Source organism: Caretta caretta, chromosome 4, assembly GCF_965140235.1.
Source record: "Caretta caretta isolate rCarCar2 chromosome 4, rCarCar1.hap1, whole genome shotgun sequence".
NCBI classification, from domain to species: Eukaryota; Metazoa; Chordata; order Testudines; family Cheloniidae; genus Caretta; species Caretta caretta.
In genome coordinates, this window is record NC_134209.1 from 134881707 (window position 1) to 134907634 (window position 25928).

The 25928-nt window shown below is 41.4% G+C and overlaps 1 protein-coding gene across 1 annotated transcript in view; it reads left to right on the forward strand.

The window, feature by feature from the left end:
* Positions 1-25928, forward strand: part of POLN (DNA polymerase nu) — a 226331-nt gene that overhangs the window by 178860 nt on the left and 21543 nt on the right. The window lies entirely within an intron of this gene.

Here is a 25928-nt window from a genome sequence, read left to right on the forward strand (position 1 = left end):
GCCATAAAAATGTTGGCATAGTGTGGGGCCATGCGGGTACCCATAGCAGTGCCGCTGATTTGAAGGTATACTTTGTCCCCAAATGTGAAATAGTTATGGCTGAGGACAAAGTCACAAAGTTCAGCCACCAGGTTTGCCGTAACATTATCAGGGATAGTGTTCCTGATGGCTTATAGTCCATCTTTGTGTGGAATGTTGGTGTGGAGGGCTTCAACATCCATAGTGGCCAGGATGGTGTTATCAGGAAGATCACCGATGGATTGTAGTTTCCTCAGGAAGTCAGTGGTGTCTCGAAGATAGCTGGGAGTGCTGGTAGCGTAGGGCCTAAGGAGGGAGTCTACATAGCCAGACAATCCTGCTGTCATGGTGCCAATGCCTGAGATGATGGGGCATCCAGGATTTCCAGGTTTATGGATCTTGGGTAGCAGATAGAATACCCCTGGTCGGGGTTCAAGGAGTGTATGTGTGCAGATTTGTTCTTGTGCTTTTTCAGGGAGTTTCTTGAGCAAATGCTGTAGTTTATTTTGTTAACCCTCAGTGGGATCAGAGGGTAATGGCTTGTAGAAAGTGGTGTTGGAGAGCTGCCTAGCAACCTCTTGTTCATATTCCGACCTATTCATGATGACGACAGCACCTCCTTTGTCAGCCTTTTTGATTATGATGTCAGAGTTGTTTCTGAGGCTGTGGATGGCATTGTGCTCTGCACAGCTGAGGTTATGGGGCGAGTGATTCTGCTTTTCCACAATTTCAGCCCCTGCACATCGGCGGAAGCACTCTATGTAGAAGTCCAGTCTGTTTCAACCTTCAGGAGGAGCCCACCCAGAATCCTTCTTTTTGTAGTCTTGGTAGGAAGGTCTTTGTGGGTTGGTATGTTGTTCAGAGGTGTGTTGGAAATATTCCTTGAGTCGGAGATGTCAAAAATAGGATTCTTGGTCACCACAGAACTGTATCATGTTCGTGGCGGTGGAGGGGCAGAAGGAGAGGCCCCAAGATAGGATAGATTCTTTTGCTGGGCTAAGATTATAGTTGGATAGATTAACAATATTGCTGGGTGGGTTAAGGGAACTCCTTGTGGCATGTAGTAGTTTAGATAGTTTAGTGTCCTTTTTCTTTTGTAGAGAAGCAAAGTGTGTGTTGTAAATGGCTTGTCTAGTTTTTGTAAAGTCCAGCCACAAGGAAGTTTGTGTGGAAGGTTGTTTTTTTATGAGAGTATCCAGTTTTGAGAGCTCATTCTTAATCTTTCCCTGTTTCCTATAGAGGATGTTGATCAGGTGGTTCCGCAGTTTCTTTGAGAGCGTGTGGCACAAGCTGTCAGCATCGTCTGTGTGGTATGTAGATTGTAATGGATTTTTTACCTTCAGTCCTTTTGGTATGATATCCATCTGTTTGCATTTGGAAAGGAAGATGATGCCTGTCTGTATCTGTACCAGTTTTTTCATGAAGTTGATAGATTTCCACTCCATACGGCTAAATTCAGTGCCTTGCATAATGACAGGTTTCAGAGTAGCAGCCGTGTTAGTCTGTGTTCGCAAAAAGAAAGGAGTACTTGTGGCACCTTAGAGACTAACAAATTTATTTGAGCATAAGCTTTCGTGAGCTACAGCTCACTTCATCGGATGCATTCAGTGGAAAATTATACAAAGGGTCATAACACAAAGTAAAACTATTTCCCCATGTTTATCCTCCCCCCTCCCACTCCCCACTGTTCCTCCGACGTTCTTATCAACTGCTGGAAATGGCCCACCTTGATTATCACTACAAAAGGTCCCCACCGCCCCTGCTCTCCTGCTGGTAATAGCTCACCTTACCTGATCACTCTCGTTACAGTGTGTATGGTAACACCCATTGTTTCATGTTCTCTATGTATATAAATCTCCCCACTGTATTTTCCACTGAATGCATCCGATGAAGTGAGCTGTAGTTCACGAAAGCTTATGCTCAAATAAATTTGTTAGTCTCTAAGGTGCCACAAGTACTCCTTTTCTTTTTGCGCACACAGACTAACACGGCTGCTACTCTGAAACCTTATACTTATGGAACACTGTGTAGAAAGGCTTAGATATCAGAACTTGGATTATAGTTACTATCCTTGCTGATTGAGCCACTAGGAATGCTATCTTAATGTGTGAAACCAGGAAAATTCCTTTAATCACAATACCATGCTTCCTTCCTGGATAAAATGGTGACATAAGCCTAGGAATCTCAGTAAATATTACTTTTTCAGGGCCTTCTCCAAATTATACAAGCTATTTGAGGATAACAGCAATTACTGAAGCTCCTTAAACAAACGTATATAGTGTAATATAACTGCAAAAATAAATCTTCTATTACCCTGAAATGCATATTTCCATTTCAGACCCTGGTGTCAGAAAGATAATTATCTCTGTAGGTAATCATTTTCAGGAAGTGACTAAAGATCTAGTCATGTCCCCATATATATGCTGTTCCATATGAAGTTCGTTGGTCTACTCTAAAGAAATCCCTATGAAACTGTAGCCTCGGAAGCACCTCCTGGCAACTAAAGAAGATAGATTGTTGGAAAAGTGTGGTGTTTACTAGTCAAGTTCAAGTACTTTTCAGCTCTTCCAAGTTCACTTTCATTTCAGAGTTTTATCATCTGAATATGGGAGCAAAGAGAACATTTTCGGAGTTCTTGTATGTGCAATAAATTCTTTCTTATCTTCTACAGATTAAAAATAGGATGAGAATACAAAGTTTAACCATTTCTATTATAAACCACTTAGTACCATGAAGACAGAAGGACATATTAATGAAATTCCAGACCTATATGTGGTATGCATTGAAAGAGAATTACCTGAATGATGTAGCTAACTGACAGTATTCGAATATTAAAATAGATTATCCCCAGTAAATAGTATATAATTTAACCTACACACATTATGATGATAACAATCTCTCTCCAGATGTACAATGATGCATTTGTCCTTCACTGCTATTTATCTTTGATGCTACAAAAACAATGTTATAAAATATTAAGACTGAAAGTTTAATGACTTAACCAGATTCTGGATAGGACTGATTAGTCTGTGGTAGAAAAGGCTTAGGTCAGGATTCAGTCTTGAATTTCTTTTAGTGTGATTGATGTGACTGGCTTCTCCTTTCTCAAAAACTAACAATAACAAGAAAATTGGTGTATGATTCTGAATGGTGAAATTGAAGTTGTTTATTAAAATGAAAGAAGATATAATTTTGTGGTAATATAAAGTGCTCAAGACTTAGGGTAGTCCAGGACTGAGAGAACTCTGAAGGGATTGACAGTGACCCAACTTTTACTGTTCCACTTTATGGTTTGCATTTTATAAAAGCCAAACCCACATGAAACCCCTTCAATGTACCCCTTTCCTCCCAATCTGTTTCTTCCTATTCAGACCCTGAGCCACCTCTCTTTGCCATTCCTTGCTCCATTGATGGGTAAGTTATAGATTTCCTGCTTTCTGGGTAATGAGGCTTCCTGCACCATGTCTATTCAGGTAGGGCCACTGCTCACTTAAATCCACTGGGTCTTCAGAGAGGTCAGGAAAAGGTTTGTCCCCTTCAAAGGCATCCAGAAAGAAGGGGACGCACCCTTTCCCTGTATACCACTGCTAGATGAAGTAGCAGAGGAAACAAGTGTCCCATATTAGGACAGTGCATGTAAGCAATGGAATCCAAGTGGATCTATAAAACTCCTCTTTAAAGTTAGTTACTTTGAAGAGTGTTTCTTTACATCTTGTCACAGGATGAGCTTGGTTGGCTCCTTAAAAGGACGAAGTTCACCTCACTTCTCTGGACATCGCCTCTGCCAAAACCAGAGGAATCTGAGAACTTGGAAGTCATGGGAACTGTAGGCTGCCGACAGAGTATGTTGGGTATAAAAGGCTTGCTTTTCTCTGTCTGAGGGAGGTCAGGGCAATGGTCAGACATGCAGTGAATCTCTCTGGCAAGGAGGAGACAAGAGACAAGTGTGCTGATGTTGCTGAAAGGAAAGGGCTTAAGGAAGAAGCCTGCAAAAGTAGCCTGGAGAGGACCTGAAGAAAGATCTATTGAGGAACCTTTCATGAAGGGGAGAAAACTGTTGAAAAAGGGACGAGATGTTCACCCAGACCCTGTTGAGTGGACTGTAATGCAGAGATGTAATGTCTTTTCCTTTTGGACTGCTATATTGTACTCTGGGAGAGGGAGGATTTTCGTTCAGCTGAAGGGTTAAACCACCCAACTAATAAGATAAATTGAGGCACTGGCCATATCTGATAATGGGAAGATTGCCATTTAGTCTAGCAGGAGCTACAATGAGACACGGTGACTGTGTACCTTCTCCCTGCTGGTTCAGGCTACTTCCTGATCCCCCAGAAAAGCAGTGGATTGTGGTGGACAGTAGTTCTACCTAAGGCAGCCCTAAAAATATAATATAGAAGAGGAATTGCCTTGCACTTCCTGAAGACCTCTGGAAAGTCAGCAGCAGCAAGCAGAAGGGACACAGAAATGAGGGAGAAGCTGTGAGGGGGTAGAGGGATATGAAAGGGTAGGGTGCCAGGGCTCTTCAAGTCTGGAGCTAGGCTCATTGTATCTATATTTAGGTAGATTTTGGCCTACCCTTATTTCAGGTGAATTAAGGGTTTTTCAGGACCTTTTGCACAATCCTAGTTGTTGCCCTGATTCCTCTATATAAATTTATAGTAGCATATATTAATGGCAGTCCTTAGGCTGATTTCCACCTACTGTTACTTATAAGTATAAACATCAGTCACAAGGGGAAAGAAATTAAGACTAGTCCTAAATCTAATACTTAAAAATTGGAAGCTAAATTTTAATAACAGTAGATAATAAAACAGGAATGGAATATATACATTTTACAAAGGAAAAATTGCTTTTACATACAGGAAAATGTTAGATAATAGCTACAAAGCCAACAACGATTACTTGTGCTTACCTACATATTTTTATAAATATATTACCAACAGTGTCTCACATTACTCAGGAGATGTCTGGGCTTCTGTTCAGGGAGTCTAGGGAATCAAGCAATCAGACTTTTCTTCAATGTCTTATGGATGAGACATATCAGCCTAGGGCTCCATCTTTGTCGACAGGCTTTTCAGGCAGTCACAGACTATTCCATGTGCTGCTTATACATAAGTTAGAGCACGCTGTTTTCTGAATGTGGTTGCCCAACTTCTCACTGTTCTCAGTGTTGAGCTCCAAACTACATTTATTCTGTATAGGTTTTAACAATTTGCTCATTACCATTGTATCTGAGCACCGGCTTCCAGTAATGCATTAGGGCAATGTGACTACACTTCTGTGACATGTTGCTTGCTCTCTCATCCTCTTCCCATAGAGAGAGGAGTGACATGTCTTATTTTAGTAGATTTGTTTTTTGTTTTTTTGATAAATATACCTGTTGTTGTGGGTTCTTGTTAGATAAGTGAAGGTCACAGAATTGCTCTTTGCACTGGGAGCAGAAAGTGGTGAGGTTTGTGATAGTCCTTAGTTCTAGTTCATTCCACAGTCTCAGACCTCCCCCAGAGAAGGTTCAGTTCCCACACAGATGAGCTTTATCTTACCATTGAGAGTTCCATTACACCAGCAAAGTGAAGTTGTCAACCACAGTATTTATCGCAGAGTTTTAAATGGTCTTTAGGTATCCTGGGCCCCGGCCATGGGGAGCTTTGAAGATAAGGACTCAGACCTCATTTGAAATTCTATGGGAAGCCAGTGTAGAGAGTGGAGGACACGGGTGGTATGCTCACTGTAGCCTCTGTGGCTGAGGAGACCTGCTACAGTATTAGTTAGAGTTTCCTAAGTGCTAAGATTTTATGTCCAGTTACATTACGCTGTTGTAGTCCAGTTGTGAGGTGACGAAGGCATGAATAACTCAGGCCAGAATGGGACAGTCTCCTAGCCAACTGGAGAGGGTAGAAAACTTTACTCCTGGCCATTGCAATGTGAGAGCTCAGTGAGGAATCTAAGACTACTCCTAGACTATGGACTGAATTGATCAATTGTGGATGTGAACATTGTCAAAAGAGACTGCACTCAAACTACTTTCCTCTGCCCACCAGTATCAGTATCACCTCTCTTTTGCTCTAGTTCAGCTTCAGCCAGATATTCTTTATCCATGAAATGATCTCATCCAAGCACTGGGCCATCTTGGTGGTGGTCATGATGTCATATGTGCTGGGGGATAGGAAGAGGCAGAACTGTGTGTCATCTGCATATTGCTGCCACTTAACTCCTTGTCATCTGACCAGTTCACGTAGTGGATGAATGTAGATGTTGAAAAGGACCAGAGAGAAACTTGATCCTGGTGGAACCCCATAAGTTAGGGGTGGAGAGATGTAGTTTCCCATCATTGCTCATTGGATGCATCACTCCAGGAAGGACTCAAAACGTTTTAGTGCATTACCCGGGATTCCTGCCATCTCCATCAGGCAAAAGAGCAGTATCTCATGGTCAACAATATTGAATGCTGCAGAGAGGTCCAGGAGGATGAGAATAGATTCTGCCCTCTATCTATTAATAGTAGATCATCAGTTCCATTAAAGTAGTTTCAACTCTGTGTCCTGGCCTAAATCCAGATTGTGCCGGGTCTGGGATGCTGGCTTCAATTAAATGAGCTTGTGGTTTAATTTTTGGTAGCTTCTCCATGAGTTTGTTCAGGAAAGACAAGTTTGACACTGGTTGGCTAGGACTGAAGTATCCAGGGTGGGTTTCTTCAGTGTTGGTCAAGGAGGAAGGGACGATTCCTACTCTGAATGAGGCATTGGTTATTTCAGTTAGGAGTGGCACCAGCTGTTCATGACTCTCTTTCGCTTGCTAGGGTGAGTTCCTTCATTTCCAAAAGATGGAAAGAACCCATATCTCTGTTTTCTTGGAGCTGCAGTGAAGTTGTCTTTCAAGCCACTGGACATAAATAGGGCTTGAAATCTAAACTTCACACTAGTAAAACAATATGCCAATACATATCTCTTCCCTGCGCCTCTGTACATTGCAATATTGCAGTGGTTTCTAGGATCCTTCCTCTGAAGAAATAGGAGAGAAGTTGGCTTATGTATCATATATGTAACCCATAGAGCTTGTGTGATTGGCACAACTTGTACAAATTGGCTGGCCAGGCCTGATGTTATTGGTTTGAAATTGGAGTTTTCCTTCTCCTGGGTGTGCTGCCTGCCACCGCAGACAAGCTGCACCTACCTGATAGAGGCATAGAGAGGTGATGTGACCTGCCCAAGATCACCCAGCAGGTCAGTGGCAGAGCAAGGAATGGAACCTAGGTCTCCTGAGGCCCAGTCCAGCACCCTGTCCATTGTATCATGCTGCCTCCCACTCGAACACCCACTAACAGTGTGGCTCTGAATTCCCCTTCCAGTGGTTAGCCCATGTATAGAATTTGATGAGTCTGCTGTAGCCTTTGAGCTATGAACCCTGGGGTTTTTTTAGCTCAGGCAGTAGAGGTTCATTTTAAATTCAAAGGTCTTTGGTTTTATCCTAGCTGCTGCAAGGTCCATCGAGGGGCATCACATTACATATACTCTAACCTTTTCTTTTACGAACACTGGAAAAACTGATTATGTGGTAGTAATTTAATCATTTTTAAATTAGTTGAATACCCTCTAGTCATTTTCTTCTGTTGAGACAGATTTGAAGAAATAATTCCTACTGTATTTTTTTAACCTAAGAATGATTTCTACTTGCCCATTGTCTCTATTGTTTTATAAGCTAAGTTTAATTTCTGTTCTAGTTTTTATTTCCAAAATATCTTTAATTCTATATCTTGTGTTATTTCTATTTTGTTTATATCAGACTCTTCCATTCAGCACTGCTGTTAATGAAATGAGAAATGGGGTACAGGTGAGGTGCTGCTCAAATATACTACTGAGGGGTACAGCTCATGGCTCTTAGAAGAGGTGGTTTGAAAACTGTTGTGACTATCTGTTAGTAGGATTTTGTGCATGGTCCAGATTCCTCTCCCATTTTGTTACCAGCAGCACTGATTGGGCAAGCCCTTCCATGTTTAGACAGAGATTAAAGACAAATTACTCTTGTTATTTATGCAGAAGACGAGAATGGTGGCTGGAATAAGCAATTGAAAAATACAATTTAATTGCGATGCAATTTATTATTTATTCACTTATGATCCCTTCCTTCCTCAGGGGCAAGGATGAGTGGGGAGACATAATGAGTCTAGGACAGATGGAGTGAGAGGTTAGGAAATAAGGTGGCCACGTTTCACATGGGTGTATGGATGGGAAGTTCTGAGGACAGTACAATCAGGGATAAGAAATTTTTAGTAGCCAATAGAAGAGAAGCAGACTCACTCAGCAGACATGTTGTGATTGACCACGAGTGGGAACTTCACGATTCGATAGTACATGACATCTTTGCTCAGTGAGGGACCCTGACCAGAGACCTATTCACTTCACAGGTGAACAGCAATCGCGTGACATATTGCTTCAGGGGAGCCCTTGGCCACAGCTCCCAGGGTGATGCCCTCTTACTCCCCTGGTTGAACCAACTCAGCTACGCCTTTCCTCCACTACCACTCTTTCTTTGAGTACTACACAAGATTCAACAAGACAGAGCCATGATAATTCTGATCACCCCACAGTGGCCCAGACAGTTCTGGTTCCCCAGTCTTCTCTATTGATCACAGTAGCAGAGAGACTCAAGGGACAGGCCATCTCCACCCAGAGAATCTCTAAATGGATTTTGGGGTGTATTAAATTCTGCAACCAACTATCCGGTCTGTGTCCCCCTGCAGGAGGACAAGCTCACGCCATGAGGGCTCAGGCTTCGACCTTGGCCTCCCTTCAGAATGTGCCACTCATTGACATATGTAGAGAGGCCACGTGGAGTTCTTTACATACCTTCACTGTGCACTACGCATTAGTACAGGACTCAGCCATGGATGCCTCCTTCAGCACAACAGTCCTCCACACTACTATACCATCCTCATCCTTACACCCTCATTCAATTTAGGTACTGCTTGTTAATCACCCTCAGTGGAATACAAGAGGGACTACCACTCAAAAAAAGAAGAGGATGTTACTTACCTGTAATTGGAGGTTCTTTGAGATGTGTAGTCCCTATCTGTATTCCACTTCCTACCCTCTTTCCCCTCTACTACTGATCTGCTGGATTTGTAGTGGAGAAGGAACTGAAGACACGGTTGGTCTGCCCCATCCTTTATCATCTTGGACAGAAGCACAAGGTGAACCAGGGCGCAGGCGTGGACCAATGGACACTACTTTCAAATTCTCCTAATCTGGAGGCATAGAGAGCATGCATAACTCCTCAGTGGAATACAACTACACTTCAAAAGACTTCCAGTTACAGGCAAGCAACCTCCTCTTTCAACTATATTTATACTGAACTGGAGTGGCCTCAGCCAAAAAGAGTGCAGAAATGCTGTGCAGTTACTGACTAGGTAGAGCATGTGCAACGCTTTGCACTCTGGTTTATTACGGCATTTAAATAATCCACGTTCTCAAGTTTTTGTTTCACCCAGCTGACCAAAGAAAAACATAACCTAATTATGTTTCCAAAACATTTAAGGGCAGATACTGCCACCCTTACTCATGTGGAGTAGTTCCTTACTCCAAAATTAGCTTAATTGATATCAATAGGTCTTCTTGTGAACTGTAGTACTACTCATTGTGAGCAATAGTGCTAGGTTCTCTGGCTCTTAATAATTAGATATTTTGATTATATAATTGTGGGCTAGGTTTTGGCAGAGCCCTACAGTTGTAACAGTGCAGAACTGTGTGGCTCCAAAAGAAGGCCAGGAAGCATTCTTCTGGAAAGATTTCATAGGATTGTATTTGAGAGAGAAGATTTTATTCTGAATGTTCCATAACAGAAACTTTAATTCTTGTGGGGGATAGCTATAGCTTATTGTAATAATGAAAAATGTTAACGGAGTTACTACAGCTATTAATAAAGACATGGGTATGTTTTCAGAAGTGAAGCTCTGGAAGAAAAGAATGGAAGATATCATACTCTGCAAGTTAATGTTGTGCCTGATCCAAGCAGGCCTGATCTTAAGTAATCAAATTTCTCCGAAAAACAGTTATTCAGTCTGTTATCCTCATTATTGTTCCTTAGATTCTGTGAAGTAGAATTCTTCCTGGAGCTCCCCAGCTCACAGGGAGTGCAATACTCTTAAGCGGTACAACATACTTTCACTCACACACAGCTGGAGGGGACAAGATGGAGCCCTGATGCCACCTATACTTTGCTCCTCTGCACCTATTGCAGCAGAATGCACCAATGGGAGAATGATAGAAAGCAGCAGTTGTGTATTCCTCTGGACTGCAATTCTATTTTCCGTTCTCCCTACTCCTGTTATATACTCACTTATCGGGTAGGCAGAATCTGGTCCTATTTGAAGGTGCTGCTCCTTAAATCTGTTGTATCCATGTCCTCAGCTAATAATTCTGGTTTATGAGTTTATTTAAACCAGTATATGATTTGTAATCATGCACATAAATTTGAAGCATCTCAGGCTGGTTATCTAAATAACTGTAATGATAACAGATTGAATCATTGTTCTGGGAAAGTGTGATTATTTAAGACGTTGCATACTTGGATCAGGCACAAAGCACTAACCCTCAGAGTATCAGATCCTGCATTCCTTTCTTATGTAGCATCACTTCTGAAAACATACCTGTTTCTTAATTAGTAGTTACAGTAACTGTTGGAATTTTTATATTAGTGTAATAAGCTATATGTACTCTTCACAGGAATGTAAGTTTCTGCTATGGAAGATTTTGAAATCTCTCAGCTACAAACCTAAAGGGATTAGTGGGACTATTGTAAATATTATATTTAATGGTTTTTCAAAAAGTTATTTCACCTTTGAAATGCCTACTTTTCATATGAGGCAACTTTGGCACCAAAATGTGCTATGCTCTTTCTTTCTTTCTTTGTTTCTTTGTTTCTTTCGAAAAGGTCAGATTTTAATCTATAATATACTGTAGTCATTACCACTGAACTTGGAAAATCCAATATTACAATTGCAGATCTAACAGATTTTTCCACACACGTATTATCAAAAATACAGTGTGAGAATAGAACATGGATATAGGTACTATACAAAGACTGGATTCTCACATCATTCTGAAGTGTTCAAAAGTTGTGATCTTAGAATTCTGAAATCATGTTACTGAAATCTTGTAATAGACTTACAGTGGCTGTGATTAATTGTATTTTTAAGAAACATATTTAAGGCTGTTTTCAAGATACTACTCATGGTGTTTAAGGTACTTAATTAAATTGTTAATGTGTTGTATACAGTGTACACAATAAAAACTATAAATTATAGGGCAGTGAGGTAAAGCATAATGATCTTTTGATGGAAGAGATCTGGAATTTGCACATTAATGAGCTATAAACCCAAAATTCACAATGACTTGATTTGCATACTTATAATATATCTAACATACCCCTTTATTATTATTTATTGTCTTGCTTCAGGGAGTGAAAGAATATTTTTCTAGTAGCAAAATGGCCTTTCATCAATACATGTATGACATATTTGCAAAAGAGAGAAATAAGCAGTCTCCTGGCTTTGAGGGTGAACTGGCAAAGTTCTCATATGTCCTAATGAGTGATTGATTATGATGAAGTTTAGCAGACATAACAACACCTGCCCTATACTGTCTTAAGTACTCCAAAAAGATGAGAGTGTCTTCTTAGTAGTTTTTGTGAAGTAGAGGCATTAAAACACTCAAGCATGGATGGCCTCACTCTATTCAGTCAGCTGTAGCAGTTAGGAATGACAGGTTTCAGAGTAACAACCGTGTTAGTCTGTATTCGCAAAAAGAAAAGGAGTACTTGTGGCACCTTAGAGACGAACCAATTTATTTGAGCTTGAGCTTTCGTGAGCTACAGCTCACTTCATCGGATGCATACCGTGCAAACTGCAGCAGACTTTATATATACACAGAGAATATGAAACAATACCTCCTCCCACCCCACTGTCCTGCTGGTAATAGCTTATCTAAAGTGATCATCAGGTGGGCCATTCCAGCACAAATCCAGGTTTTCTCACCCTCCACCCCCCCCACACAAATTCACTCTCCTGCTGGTGCTAGCCCATCCAAAGTGACAACTCTTTACATAATCAAGTCGGGCTATTTCCTGCACAAATCCAGGTTTTCTCACATCCCCCCCACCCCCATACACACACAAACTCACTCTCCTGCTGGTAATAGCTCATCTAAACTGACCACTCTCCAAGTTTAAATCCAAGTTAAACCAGAACATCTGGGGGGGGAGGGTAGGAAAAAACAAGAGGAAACAGGCTACCTTGCATAATGACTTAGCCACTCCCAGTCTCTATTTAAGCCTAAATTAATAGTATCCAATTTGCAAATGAATTCCAATTCAGCAGTTTCTCGCTGGAGTCTGGATTTGAAGTTTTTTTGTTTTAAGATAGCGACCTTCATGTCTGTGATTGCGTGACCAGAGAGATTGAAGTGTTCTCCGGCTGGTTTATGAATGTTAGAATTCTTGACATCTGATTTGTGTCCATTTATTCTTTTACGTAGAGACTGTCCAGTTTGACCAATGTACATGGCAGAGGGGCATTGCTGGCCCATGATGGCATATATCACATTGGTGGATGTGCAGGTGAACGAGCCTCTGATAGTGTGGCTGATGTTATTAGGCCTTGTGATGGTGTCCCCTGAATAGATATGTGGGCACAATTGGCAACGGGCTTTGTTGCAAGGATAAGTTCCTGGGTTAGTGGTTCTGTTGTGTGGTTTGTGGTTGTTGGTGAGTATTTGCTTCAGGTTGCGGGGCTGTCTGTAGGCAAGGACTGGCCTGTTTCCCAAGACTTGTGAGAGTGTTGGGTCATCCTTTAGGATAGGTTGTAGATCCTTAATAATGCGTTGGAGGGGTTTTAGTTGGGGGCTGAAGGTGACCGCTAGTGGCGTTCTGTTATTTTCTTTGTTAGGCCTGTCCTGTAGTAGGTAACTTCTGGGAACTCTTCTGGCTCTATCAATCTGTTTCTTTACTTCTGCAGGTGGGTATTGTAGTTGTAAGAAAGCTTGACAGAGATCTTGTAGGTGTTTGTCTCTGTCTGAGGGGTTGGAGCAAATGCGGTTGTATCGCAGAGCTTGGCTGTAGACGATGGATCGTGTGGTGTGGTCAGGGTGAAAGCTGGAGGCATGCAGGTAGGCATAGCGGTCAGTAGGTTTCCGGTATAGGGTGGTGTTTATGTGGCCATTGTTTATTAGCACTGTAGTGTCCAGGAAGTGGATCTCTTGTGTGGACTGGACCAGGCTGAGGTTGGTGGTGGGATGGAAATTGTTGAAATCATGGTGGAATTCCTCAAGGGCTTCTTTTCCATGGGTCCAGATGATGAAGATGTCATCAATATAGCGCAAGTAGAGTAGGGGCTTTAGGGGACGAGAGCTGAGGAAGCGTTGTTCTAAATCAGCCATAAAAATGTTGGCATACTGTGGGGCCATGCGGGTACCCATAGCAGTGCCGCTGATCTGAAGGTATACATTGTCCCCAAATGTGAAATAGTTATGGGTAAGGACAAAGTCACAAAGTTCAGCCACCAGGTTAGCCGTGACATTATCGGGGATAGTGTTCTTGACGGCTTGTAGTCCATCTTTGTGTGGAATGTTGGTGTAGAGGGCTTCTACATCCATAGTAGCCAGGATGGTGTTATCAGGAAGATCACCGATGGATTGAAGTTTCCTCAGGAAGTCAGTGGTGTCTCGAAGGTAGCTGGGAGTGCTAGTAGCGTAGGGCCTGAGGAGGGAGTCTACATAGCCAGACAATCCTGCTGTCAGGGTGCCAATGCCTGAGATGATGGGGCACCCAGGATTTCCAGGTTTATGGATCTTGGGTAGTAGATAGAATATCCCAGGTCGAAGTTCCAGGGGTATGTCTGTGCGGATTTGATCTTGTGCTTTTTCAGGAAGTTTCTTGAGCAAATGCTGTAGTTGCTTTTGGTAACTCTCAATCCATCGGAAACTTCAATCCATCGGTGATCTTCCTGATAACACCATCCTGGCTACTATGGATGTAGAAGCCCTCTACACCAACATTCCACACAAAGATGGACTACAAGCCGTCAAGAACACTATCCCCGATAATGTCACGGCTAACCTGGTGGCTGAACTTTGTGACTTTGTCCTTACCCATAACTATTTCACATTTGGGGACAATGTATACCTTCAGATCAGCGGCACTGCTATGGGTACCCGCATGGCCCCACAGTATGCCAACATTTTTATGGCTGATTTAGAACAACGCTTCCTCAGCTCTCGTCCCCTAAAGCCCCTACTCTACTTGCGCTATATTGATGACATCTTCATCATCTGGACCCATGGAAAAGAAGCCCTTGAGGAATTCCACCATGATTTCAACAATTTCCATCCCACCACCAACCTCAGCCTGGTCCAGTCCACACAAGAGATCCACTTCCTGGACACTACAGTGCTAATAAACAATGGCCACATAAACACCACCCTATACCGGAAACCTACTGACCGCTATGCCTACCTGCATGCCTCCAGCTTTCACCCTGACCACACCACACGATCCATCGTCTACAGCCAAGCTCTGCGATACAACCGCATTTGCTCCAACCCCTCAGACAGAGACAAACACCTACAAGATCTCTGTCAAGCTTTCTTACAACTACAATACCCACCTGCAGAAGTAAAGAAACAGATTGATAGAGCCAGAAGAGTTCCCAGAAGTTACCTACTACAGGACAGGCCTAACAAAGAAAATAACAGAACGCCACTAGCGGTCACCTTCAGCCCCCAACTAAAACCCCTCCAACGCATTATTAAGGATCTACAACCTATCCTAAAGGATGACCCAACACTCTCACAAGTCTTGGGAGACAGGCCAGTCCTTGCCTACAGACAGCCCCGCAACCTGAAGCAAATACTCACCAACAACCACATACCACACAACAGAACCACTAACCCAGGAACTTATCCTTGCAACAAAGCCCGTTGCCAATTGTGCCCACATATCTATTCAGGGGACACCATCACAGGGCCTAATAACATCAGCCACACTATCAGAGGCTCGTTCACCTGCACATCCACCAATGTGATATATGCCATCATGGGCCAGCAATGCCCCTCTGCCATGTACATTGGTCAAACTGGACAGTCTCTACGTAAAAGAATAAATGGACACAAATCAGATGTCAAGAATTCTAACATTCATAAACCAGTCGGAGAACACTTCAATCTCTCTGGTCACGCAATCACAGACATGAAGGTCGCTATCTTAAAACAAAAAAACTTCAAATCCAGACTCCAGCGAGAAACTGCTGAATTGGAATTCATTTGCAAATTGGATACTATTAATTTAGGCTTAAATAGAGACTGGGAGTGGCTAAGTCATTATGCAAGGTAGCCTGTTTCCTCTTGTTTTTTCCTACCCTCCCCCCCCCAGATGTTCTGGTTTAACTTGGATTTAAACTTGGAGAGTGGTCAGTTTAGATGAGCTATTACCAGCAGGAGAGTGAGTTTGTGTGTGTATGGGGGTGGGGGGGATGTGAGAAAACCTGGATTTGTGCAGGAAATAGCCCGACTTGATTATGTAAAGAGTTGTCACTTTGGATGGGCTAGCACCAGCAGGAGAGTGAATTTGTGTGGGGGGGTGGAGGGTGAGAAAACCTGGGTTTGTGCTGGAAATGGCCCACCTGATGATCACTTTAGATAAGCTATTACCAGCAGGACAGTGGGGTGGGAGGAGGTATTGTTTCATATTCTCTGTGTATATATAAAGTCTGCTGCAGTTTCCACGGTATGCATCCGATGAAGTGAGCTGTAGCTCACGAAAGCTCAAGCTCAAATAAATTGGTTAGTCTCTAAGGTGCCACAGGTACTCCTTTTCAGTTAGGAATGAGTTCTCTTCAGCTCCTGATAAATTGCACAATTAGTTAGGGACATTATGGTTAGAGATGAGCCTGAACCAAAACTGGGAGTTCAGATTAGAGGTCATTGCTCACACATCTCTCTATAGTGGACAGAATCTGAACACCCTTAAATTTGGGAAGGTTCAAATCTAGATTTTGAACCCTCAACTCCAGGAGTGTTCAAATTCTGGATTTTTAGTTCAGATTCTTATAGAAACATAAGGTTTAGATCTTGGGTTCTGGTTCAACCACATCTTTAATTACAGCATGAGTTTTTCAATTAGTTTTCCTCCAATATTTTCATTGGATATTGCATCCCAAAAGTAACTGGTAAATACTAAAATATATTCTTTCTTTGACCTTCTCAGAATCAGAGTTTTAAAGATATTTTTAAGCCCTAATGATTTCAAAACATCCAAGACTGTTGAGCTGGAATATTTTAACAGCTTTGCTTTTGCAGCAAAGCAATTTCTATCTATTTTAAAAACTCTCTTGCAAGAAGCAGTAGTTGATAGTAATGAAATGTAACAGTTGTCTTGCTTTGCATTCTGACAGACTGTCTGGATGGCAGCTTACAGCAATTTCACCATGTTGCTCACAATTCCCTTGAAGATATGCAGCTGTGACATTTGTTTAGACTAGCAGATAAGGCACAGGGGGAAAGTCTTTGAGAAGAATACTTGCTTCTGTTTTTAGATGAGTTAAACAATAGCATGAGTGAAACCATTTTTTTTAACCAGAAGTTTAACAAGATAGCTTAATTTGATGTCAGGACTGGAGGATTATTGTTGTTGTACAATACTTAGTTTCCTATAATTGATCTAAAACTGCTGAAAAAGAAGCTATAATTTTAATAATTTTCTCCATTATGCATGCAACAAAATAAGTGGGCTTTGCGATAGAATAGGACAATTCCATCCTAACAGTCCTTTGTCCCAGCATCAGTGTATGACTCTACTAATTCCACAGACAGCTATGTATAAAAGAGGCCATTTTACTATATTCTTATTCTGTTGCTTCTTTTGCTTTAAGAAAATAGCATGTGTTGTATGGGAACAGAATATAGTTTGACATGCTGACTTGACTGTAGTTCATTTTATTTCATTATTCTCAGTTAACCCTTTTTTCTTCACCTTTTAATGCTAAGGTCAAGCTGTATCTTGCTAAAATTGAGAATGAATAGGTCTGGTTGGGCATATATTATTGGTCCATGTCTTTTTGAAAATGGTCTGAAGTGTTAAAGCACAGCTGGACAAAATTTATAAACAGCTGCATCTCAGGACTGCACACATCAAATTGAGATTTACATTCTTGGATTTTTTGGTAAATGGAAGCTGATGAGCTAATGCGTGTATGCTGTATACTAATACTCTGAATTAAGAAGAGTAGATGTCAAATAAATTAAATACAACATTTAGAAAACACAGGTGTAGCATGTGTAATTTCTAATCTTAAGAGCTAGAAAGCCTTTACTGCTTGATCTGGAAGTAACGGAATGTTTCTCAGTCATCTCTTCACACAGATAGATGAGCTACTCTGCTACTGAAGTTCTGACTCCAAACCCAATCCCTTTCCAGAACATCCCATTCCAAACACTCCAGTTTTCCTTCTGCAGTTTTCCTTCTGCAGTTCAACAGAACGTGGGCTTCTTTGGTGTCTCATTCCCAAAATAGAAAGCAGGGAGAAAGCAGATGTATAATGCCATCCATCTGAGGCAGGGTTGTTCTTTCATTCCTGCCTTCAGCCTCAACCATGCTCTGGGTTTGGAGATTCAGCCAAGATCATCTTTGCCCATGGCACAGGCAGCCTCCTTTGTCTCTGTGGGAAGGCCTCTGCAGAGTTCCTGTATGAGTTGCCTCCTTGTATCAAGACCAAGACCAGAAATGATTTGATATAGCCCTTTCTGAAGTTGCTGTATTATCTCCCAGAATGGCTTCCATTCCTCCTTCAATGGCTGAAGCCTCCACAACAAAGCTAGTTAATTAGGAGTGGCAGGCAAAGAAAATGGTCCAGTAGTGTTGATCTGTTTACAGTGTCAGAGATGCAATCTCTGAGAGATGCTACCTCACACAATTCATGGAACCACTCTTTGTTCTTTGACATGATGTTTCACTATTCTTTCAGGTCCATTGCCCACCCCAATGGTGTTTACACTGGGACCTGAGCTAGTGTTTCCCACTTCCTTTCATTCTGTATTCACAGCCACAAAGAGTGAGGCAGAATAATTCCCCAGTTAGTTAATTCATCCAAGGACCTGGAAATAGATCTTTCCTACTCAGATCAGTTGGCAGACCTGAGACAGCTATAGTGGTGAGAAGACAGCCACATTCCCACTCCTGCAGCAGTGAAGAGGGGGAGACGAGCACTCTCAAATTTCTCAGTTAATGTCAGAGAACCTAAAGTTCTTAACTGGAAAAAGTCCAGAACTCTTGACCTCCCATCAGAGGTCTCTGAGTTCTTGTTTGTCTCAACGTGGAGAATAACTATTTCCTAATGCACCCTGATCTCCTAGATGTCCAATGTCCTTGGGTTTAGCTTGATGGTGAAAACCTCATTCTCAAGGTGGTTCACAAGTTTTACTGACTCCCCGAGGCATGCTTCAGTAATTTATACTGGCAATAGACATAATATAGGACATAGCCTTGGATCTAGTCTCATTATCTGCATCTCTCTTGACCCACAATTTGGTAAGAAGAGAGCTGGGCAGTACAGGAGGAGATGAAGCTGTAGTGAAATATTGAAAGCTAGACTTTATGCCCATTTTAGAGATGATTTAAGAATAAAGAAATCAATCCTGATACAATACAGGCCAAGGAAAACATTTGAACCCTCTGCTAAAGTAGATAGATTAGGAAGGACAGGGGACAGGCAGATGGGTGAAGATCAGGAATAGTTAAGTAGTGTACAGGAAGGAAGTTCGTAGATAGATAACAGGCTGGATTGGGAAGAGGAAAAGAGGGATTGAGGGAGGAGATACAGAACCACCTCTACCACAGAAAGGATTACAAGAAGCTGGGAGCACTGCAGCCTTTTGATCAGAAAAGCTGTATTCGATACATCACTGTAGCAGAAGGTTGAATAAAAGGGCTAAATTAAATTGAATCCAAATTTAAACAGTTTCCTAGGGAGACTATGGTTATACTGGAATACGTGCAATCTTGGTTCCTTTATCTCCCAGATACCATGGTTAAATTGTCTAATGGAAGACATTTTTCATCTGTGCTACATTAGTATCTTGCTTTAACCATGAAACTGTATATCGACTTTCAGAAAATGGACTTTTTGGCATGACCCTTACACTAGCAGCAGGTTTCAGAGTAACAGCTGTGTTAGTCTGTCTTCGCAAAAAGAAAAGGAGTACTTGTGACACCTTAGAAACTAACCAATTTATTTGAGCATGAGCTTTCGTGAGCTACAGCTCACTTCATCGGATGCATACCGTGGAAACTGCAGAAGACATTATATACACACAGAGACCATGAAACAATACCTCCTCCCACCCCACTGTCCTGCTGGTAATAGCTTATCTAAAGTGATCATCAAGTTGGGCCATTTCCAGCACAAATCCAGGTTTTCTCACCCTCCGCCCCCCCACACACAACCTCACTCTCCTGCTGGGAATAGCCCATCCAAAGTGGCCACTCTCTTCACAATGTGTATAATAATCAAGGTGGGCCATTTCCAGCACAAATCCAGTTTCTCTCACTCCCTTACCCCCCTCCAAAAACCACACACACAAACTCACTCTCCTGCTGGTAATAGCTTATCCAAAGTGACCAGCAGGATGGACTAGATGATGATGTAACATTTTTTCCATCTCTGTCTTCTGTCATTCCAAGGCATATAGTGGCTCATATATTTTACCCACTGTAAATGTAATCCTATCTACATCATTTAAGGAATAAATTTACAGTATTTATCTTATGCAATCAACATAACAGTATCCACATAAAACTGGAAGTATTTCTAAGCCTTACAGCTGTCACCAATTATTTAGAATTCCAGCCAAAACACAATTTCATGTGCCAACATTCCAGACATACACATACAATATGACCAACCTTTAACCCATAGTAAACAGCAACAGCTGTTTAAAAATCCCACACATATAGTATACATTTCACTCTTATTAAATAATAGAAATATATTTCTTAGAGAACTGATATGCAGTCATTACAGTCATACGTACATTTGTGCTAGAGTAGTTCAGAGCAATGCTCTGAGTCTGGCAATTTATATAACCTCCAGTCAAGTGACATCATGTGCAAGCAGGAAGGCGGCTGGAATAGCATGTGGTTGCGACACCGTGCTTTTATTAGTGATAATCCAGAAGTAATGTGAAGAGTCAGCATTCGATCTGGGTGTGATGAGACCTCCAATAAAAACACCCTTCTGAAATAATGACTGTTATTTTCAGTTTAAAAAAAGTATTAATGTCAAGAGCCCAATATTGTCTCCCTGTATACTCTAACAAGAGGGCAGGTAGTTTGAGGATGTGTGTGCTGTTCCTTTAATTCGGTAGCAAGAAGCCAGGCATCATGGGGCTGTTTCCCCTTCTGGAGGCTGCTCCACACGGCTGATGACAGCCTTCTTTTATAACAGTTTGCTCCTTTAGCTCAAGTGAAAGAGTTCTTTCAGTGCTATGTATGTGAAGATTCAAACACTGCTGATGACTGGTATGTGTGTGTGTATGGGGAGAAATAATATATAAGATATGTAATTAAACACTGTATCATAATACACACATGCAGGGAGGCAAAATTAAGGTTTCACAGGTAACTATTATCCTTTCGGTCATTCCCCAAAGTTCATGACCATAGGATGAGGATGGGGATGTAGATCGACCTGTAAACCGAGAGCTTCGTCTGAGAACTCGGCTGCTGCTTCACCACCATGGATCAGTACAGTGCCCGCATCACTGCCGCCCCCACACCAATCTGCCGGTTGATCTCATGCTCCCACAGAGATCTTAGGTACAAGCGGCGGAAATGAGATTTCTCCACAGGGTGGCTGGGCTTATTCTCTGAGACAGGATGAGGAGCTCGGCGATTTGAGAGAGCCTTGGAGTAGAGCCGCTAGCTCAGGCACCTGATAAGGATGCCCCCTGGGAGACTTTGTTTCAAACTCTAACGGGCACATCCCACTGGGAAGAGGCCCCGAGGCCAATCTAGGACATGCTGGAGGCATTATATCTCCCGGTTGGCCTGGGAGTGCTGAGGAATCCCTTAGGAGGAGCTGGAACCTGTTGTGGAGGAAAGAGAGGTGTGGTCCTCCCTACTCTCAGTGCTGCCACTGTGACGCTCACCAGGAAAAGCAGCATAAAGAAAAAGAAGGAGAATGTACCTATTATTCTTGCATTTCCTAACTTTTGAGTGCTTAATTTTGCAATCTTAATGTTTTAAGGTAGGGGTTTTTTGTATGTAATATATAATATGAATCCTTAAGTTATTGTGAGGACCTTAGAATAGATGTAATTTTTGAACTGATTTTATACTGCAAAATTGTATTTAGTAGTGATGTTATATGTTATGTTAATATTTGTTTCCATGTTATTTTTTTAATTGTTTGTATCTTGCTTAATGGGAGTTGTTCCTTTAAACACAGAGTGGTACACTTAATTGCAGAGTATTTTCAGGGACTGTCTCTTTGTTCAGTGTTTCTACAATGCCTAGCACAGTGGTGTTCTGGTTCATGACTAGGGGGTCTAGGACTATGGTAATACAATAAATAAATAAATAAATAAATAAATATAAATATGAGACTGAGAGCAGTGTGGAAGGTTTTGCCTGTTTCCAGAAAGTGGAATAATTTTTCTTGTGTAAGCTCCAAAAAGAAAATAATTTAATTTAGTCAACTTATCTTTCAGGAAAGCAAGCCTCATTCTTGAAAGTGTAACATTTGCGGGGATTGGCTGTCTGAGGGCTTTGCTAGTGAGCTACAGTCTTTCTCCTGTAGGTTACCAGTCTCAATCTAGCCCAGCTCACCAGGTATTAAAGCCTGTTCCCATTTGGTGACCCATATAGGAGAGCAGTTTGGTGACACTCCATCCCTGTTCCCACACCACCAAGTTTTGCCTTAATTGGCAGACTTAGCAGAGAAGCCAAGAACTGCATGAGTGGGCCATGGAAACTGATCTATCCCAGTTTTCCATAGAGGTGGAGTGCTTCAGATCAGGGCTGAGGCATACTAGCATGTTGCTGTGTGTTGGAAGTTTGTCCTGCTACTTTCCTGTATGTACGACATTCACCAAAGCTGTCACACCAGTCCCTTTCACCGGCATACATTTTTTTTAAGTTGAAGTGTATATACAGTTCAGTTAGTTATAAAATGCAAATAGCCCATTACGAGACATCACACATAGAGCTCTACAAATCTTGGCAGCTACACATAATCACACAGGGGCAGCTCTGTAACCTTTTCTGTTGTGATTCTTTTTCAGCATGTATCAATCACAGCTCCTTTGACAAGGTCTACATAATGCTGCCAATATCCTTTTTTATTATATTTATTGCAGTCAGCTTCTCAGTTGGAGAACCTTGACCAGGAATGCTGAAGTGTCTTAGCACATCTTTCAAAGGTTGATTTCCATTCATTGTCACATGTTCCCAACATCTTCTCTCAGAGTTGTTCAGGTTTTTTTGTTTTGTGGGTATTTTTGAGCTTTTTTGTTGAACCACAGTGCATTGAAATATGCATCTTCAGATTCGCTTTCTATATTTTGTGAGGGATGTTCGGGTTTTCCAAGGAAATGTACGTCAGAATTTCTTCATTGTTTTGTTCATACTTTTCTGATCTAGAGTTAGGTCTCATATCATCATCAGTATGTTGTCTGCCTCATTGCCCATGGTCTATATAAGAAAAAATGGTATTCCTCATTATAAGTCCTGATGCACTAGAAACTGTTTGAGATGGCCTATCCATTCTGACTACACTAATGAATCAACAACGTTAAAGCTTTTGGGGGAATATTATTGTCACTGACCTTGAAAAGTAACAAATTATATATGCTTGGTTTTAATTCTTCTTTCTGACATTAATGTACTTTTAAGGCAGCTTGTTCTTCCCCTCCCTCATTGCTACTATAGAACTGCCCCCTCCGTGTCTATTTCTGTTGGATTTAGGCATCTTTGCTGAAGCTGCTCTGTTTTTGGCCTGCAGCCCATGTCTCAGAAGAGCCACTTCTTTAAGGAGTTTACATTTCCTGGCCCTGCCTGCTATTCTCCTTAACTGTATTCTGCACTGGGGATTTTGCTGACCTCATCGCCCTCTTAGAGTGCTTAGCTCTTCTAGTGAGAGCTGTAAAACATTAACTCTGTAAGTGCCTTCTAGTACAAGGACTCCATTCTTTTTTCTATCTAATAGGTGTGTATCAGGTAACATAGGAAGCAGTATCAAGCAAAGGAAGGTACTCCACTAGCAAACTGTTGTTGTGGAAAGATATGCAGGCAAGGATGGACATCCTGAGGATGAGAAATCAGACGGGGAAATGTTGTACATGTTGGAGATGGACAGTTGAGAGAAGAAGTGGGGGTGGGGAAGGATGTGGATGATGAACATGAATTTGACAATGGAAGAGGGATAAAAGGAAAGACAAGGTAGAAGAGGGAAAGAAGAGGAAGAAAACCAGGAGACTGAAAAAAAGAGGTAGAAGAAGGAAAAAAATGGAAAATCCAAACTTTTGGACAATGCAAAGTTGAAAATTGAGGGGAAGAAACAAAAGAAGGCTAAGTATAGAAGGCTTCATGTCAAAAGTAATTACAATTTGTTTTCAGGGAAGGACCCCTGAATCTCCTTGCTAGAGTTCAGAATCAAAGCCTCCAACAAATTCTTTTGAGTTCTCCTCTGCACTGACCTCTACTCCCTTGACATGTACTCATCCCACCTGCCTTCTCCAGATACAGACAATTCTGATTGAACTGCAGTCTGTCTTTATCTGAATATCTAGGGTTAACAGCTGAACCCCATTTGGGCCTAATCAGCATCTTCCCTCAGGCTCAAGTTTATTTAAAAAAATGCATCTAGACCACACTGCTGATTACTGTGTGGGCCAAATTCAGACCTGGTGTATGAAGATGCAACTCCATTGGCTCTGTCTGTTTTGCATTATACCACAATTCAATTATATAATGAAGTTTTCATGCTATTTGCATATATCATTTTCTTAGAGCCTATAGTTATGGTATCATTATCCCAGCTGGAAACAGCACTAGCTTACCCTGGATAACCATGACATTGCATAACATGAAAGATGAAACTCAAATTAAAATAAGATTCTTATCTAGAAATAGATTTGTACAATACCTCCTACAACAAATCATATTTGTTAATGTAAAAATAAACACATTGCCAATAGAAATGAGGTTAAGGGGGAAAGTCCATTAGGGATTTCTCATCTGACAGCTGCATTTAGGAGAAGCTGACCCACCAGTGTCATTTCATTCTTCAAAGGAATAACATCCCCCTGCCAACCTCACACCTGAGGAGTGCTACTCTGAATTACAGAAGGAATCAAATATGCTATTAATAAAACCAAAAATTGTGAGGATAGGCAGGGAGACAAGTTATTTTCATTTTTAGGCATGACAAACAGTATTTAATTGACTCATGACTTGCCATTTGCTCAAACATTTGTGAATTATGCTGTCTCTTGCTTTATTATACGCCGTTTCTATGTGTGATACACACACATTTAAACTTGCATAGAGTGCTAGACTTAATCCCTTACTGCCAAATACTGGAATTCCCCAGTCTGACACACAAATACAAGTGTTGACTCACCATATTATTTTTAGCACTATATTAAAAGGAATGACATCAAGTACTAAGGTTTTAATCACTTTGGGGACAGCATATCCATATCTCCTGAATAATAAAAGATGAGAAAATGTTAAATTTAACAGTGTGTGACTGGCATGAGTGCAGACTGCATGGACTGTTTGAGATAAGGCAGCCAACAGAAGTGATATTGATGAGTCTTACTAATAGGAGACCTCATTTCAGCCAACCGCTACAAAATCTTAACTGGGCTGTCATGAGTGAGCACCATTATTTGGGTGAGAATTGCAGGTTGTGTGGATTAGTTAAGTCTGACTGTGTGTGTATGTATGGATATATGTGCATAATTACTGGTAAATTAAGAGGTATTTGTAAGATGTCATAAATCTAGGTTAGGACTGTCAAAAGTACCCTAGTGACTTAGGAGCCTTGGTCCCATTGACTCTCAAAGAGATGACTTCTAAGTACCACATCACTTTGAAAATGAGGTTGAGGCTCCTAAATTCCTTAAGCACTACTAAAATTGTACCTCTAGTTTAGTGTCTCATAAATAACATGAAATAGGGAAATGCAAGACGTGGTTCCTCCATAAAGGACCTACCTTTTCCTTGCTGCATAAATCATGAGATCAAAGAAGGCAAAATAACTTTTAGGACTGAAGGCTTCTATGATAGTTTTCAGTTTGCAGTACCTGTTTTTCCCTTTTAAAACTGTGAATAACCCTAAACAGTGGGAGACTTACATATTTTCAAGAATACCCGAAAAGCAATCCATTCCCAGGAGAAATAAATAAATACTGGGGGGAGGGGGGGCAGGAGGAGAAAAATATCACAGCTAAAATGGCTTCTCATTAACTCACATAGAGCATTTTATCTACAATCTCTCCCAGAAGAAAATGAGTCAAAGCAGTTTCCTCAGACTTCAGTGGTAGACTTAGACAATTTTGAACCAGAAGTACAGGTCCCGATCTTGCAAACACGTAAGCACGTTCTTAACTTTACTATCATGAGTAGTCCTGTTGAGTTCAGTTGGACTACTCATGGTAGTAAAGTGAAGCACACATATAAGTGTTTGCAGGTTTGGGACCTTAATATCTTACTTAATTCAGGTGACTAATATCAACCAACTCAACTTGAAAATGCAGTGCAAAACCTTTCTGTGAATTTTTATCTAACTACCCAAACAATGTAGAAATCTGCATTCCAGATCTTCAACATTTTCACTTGTAAGGAAAATGCATGCAAATTAC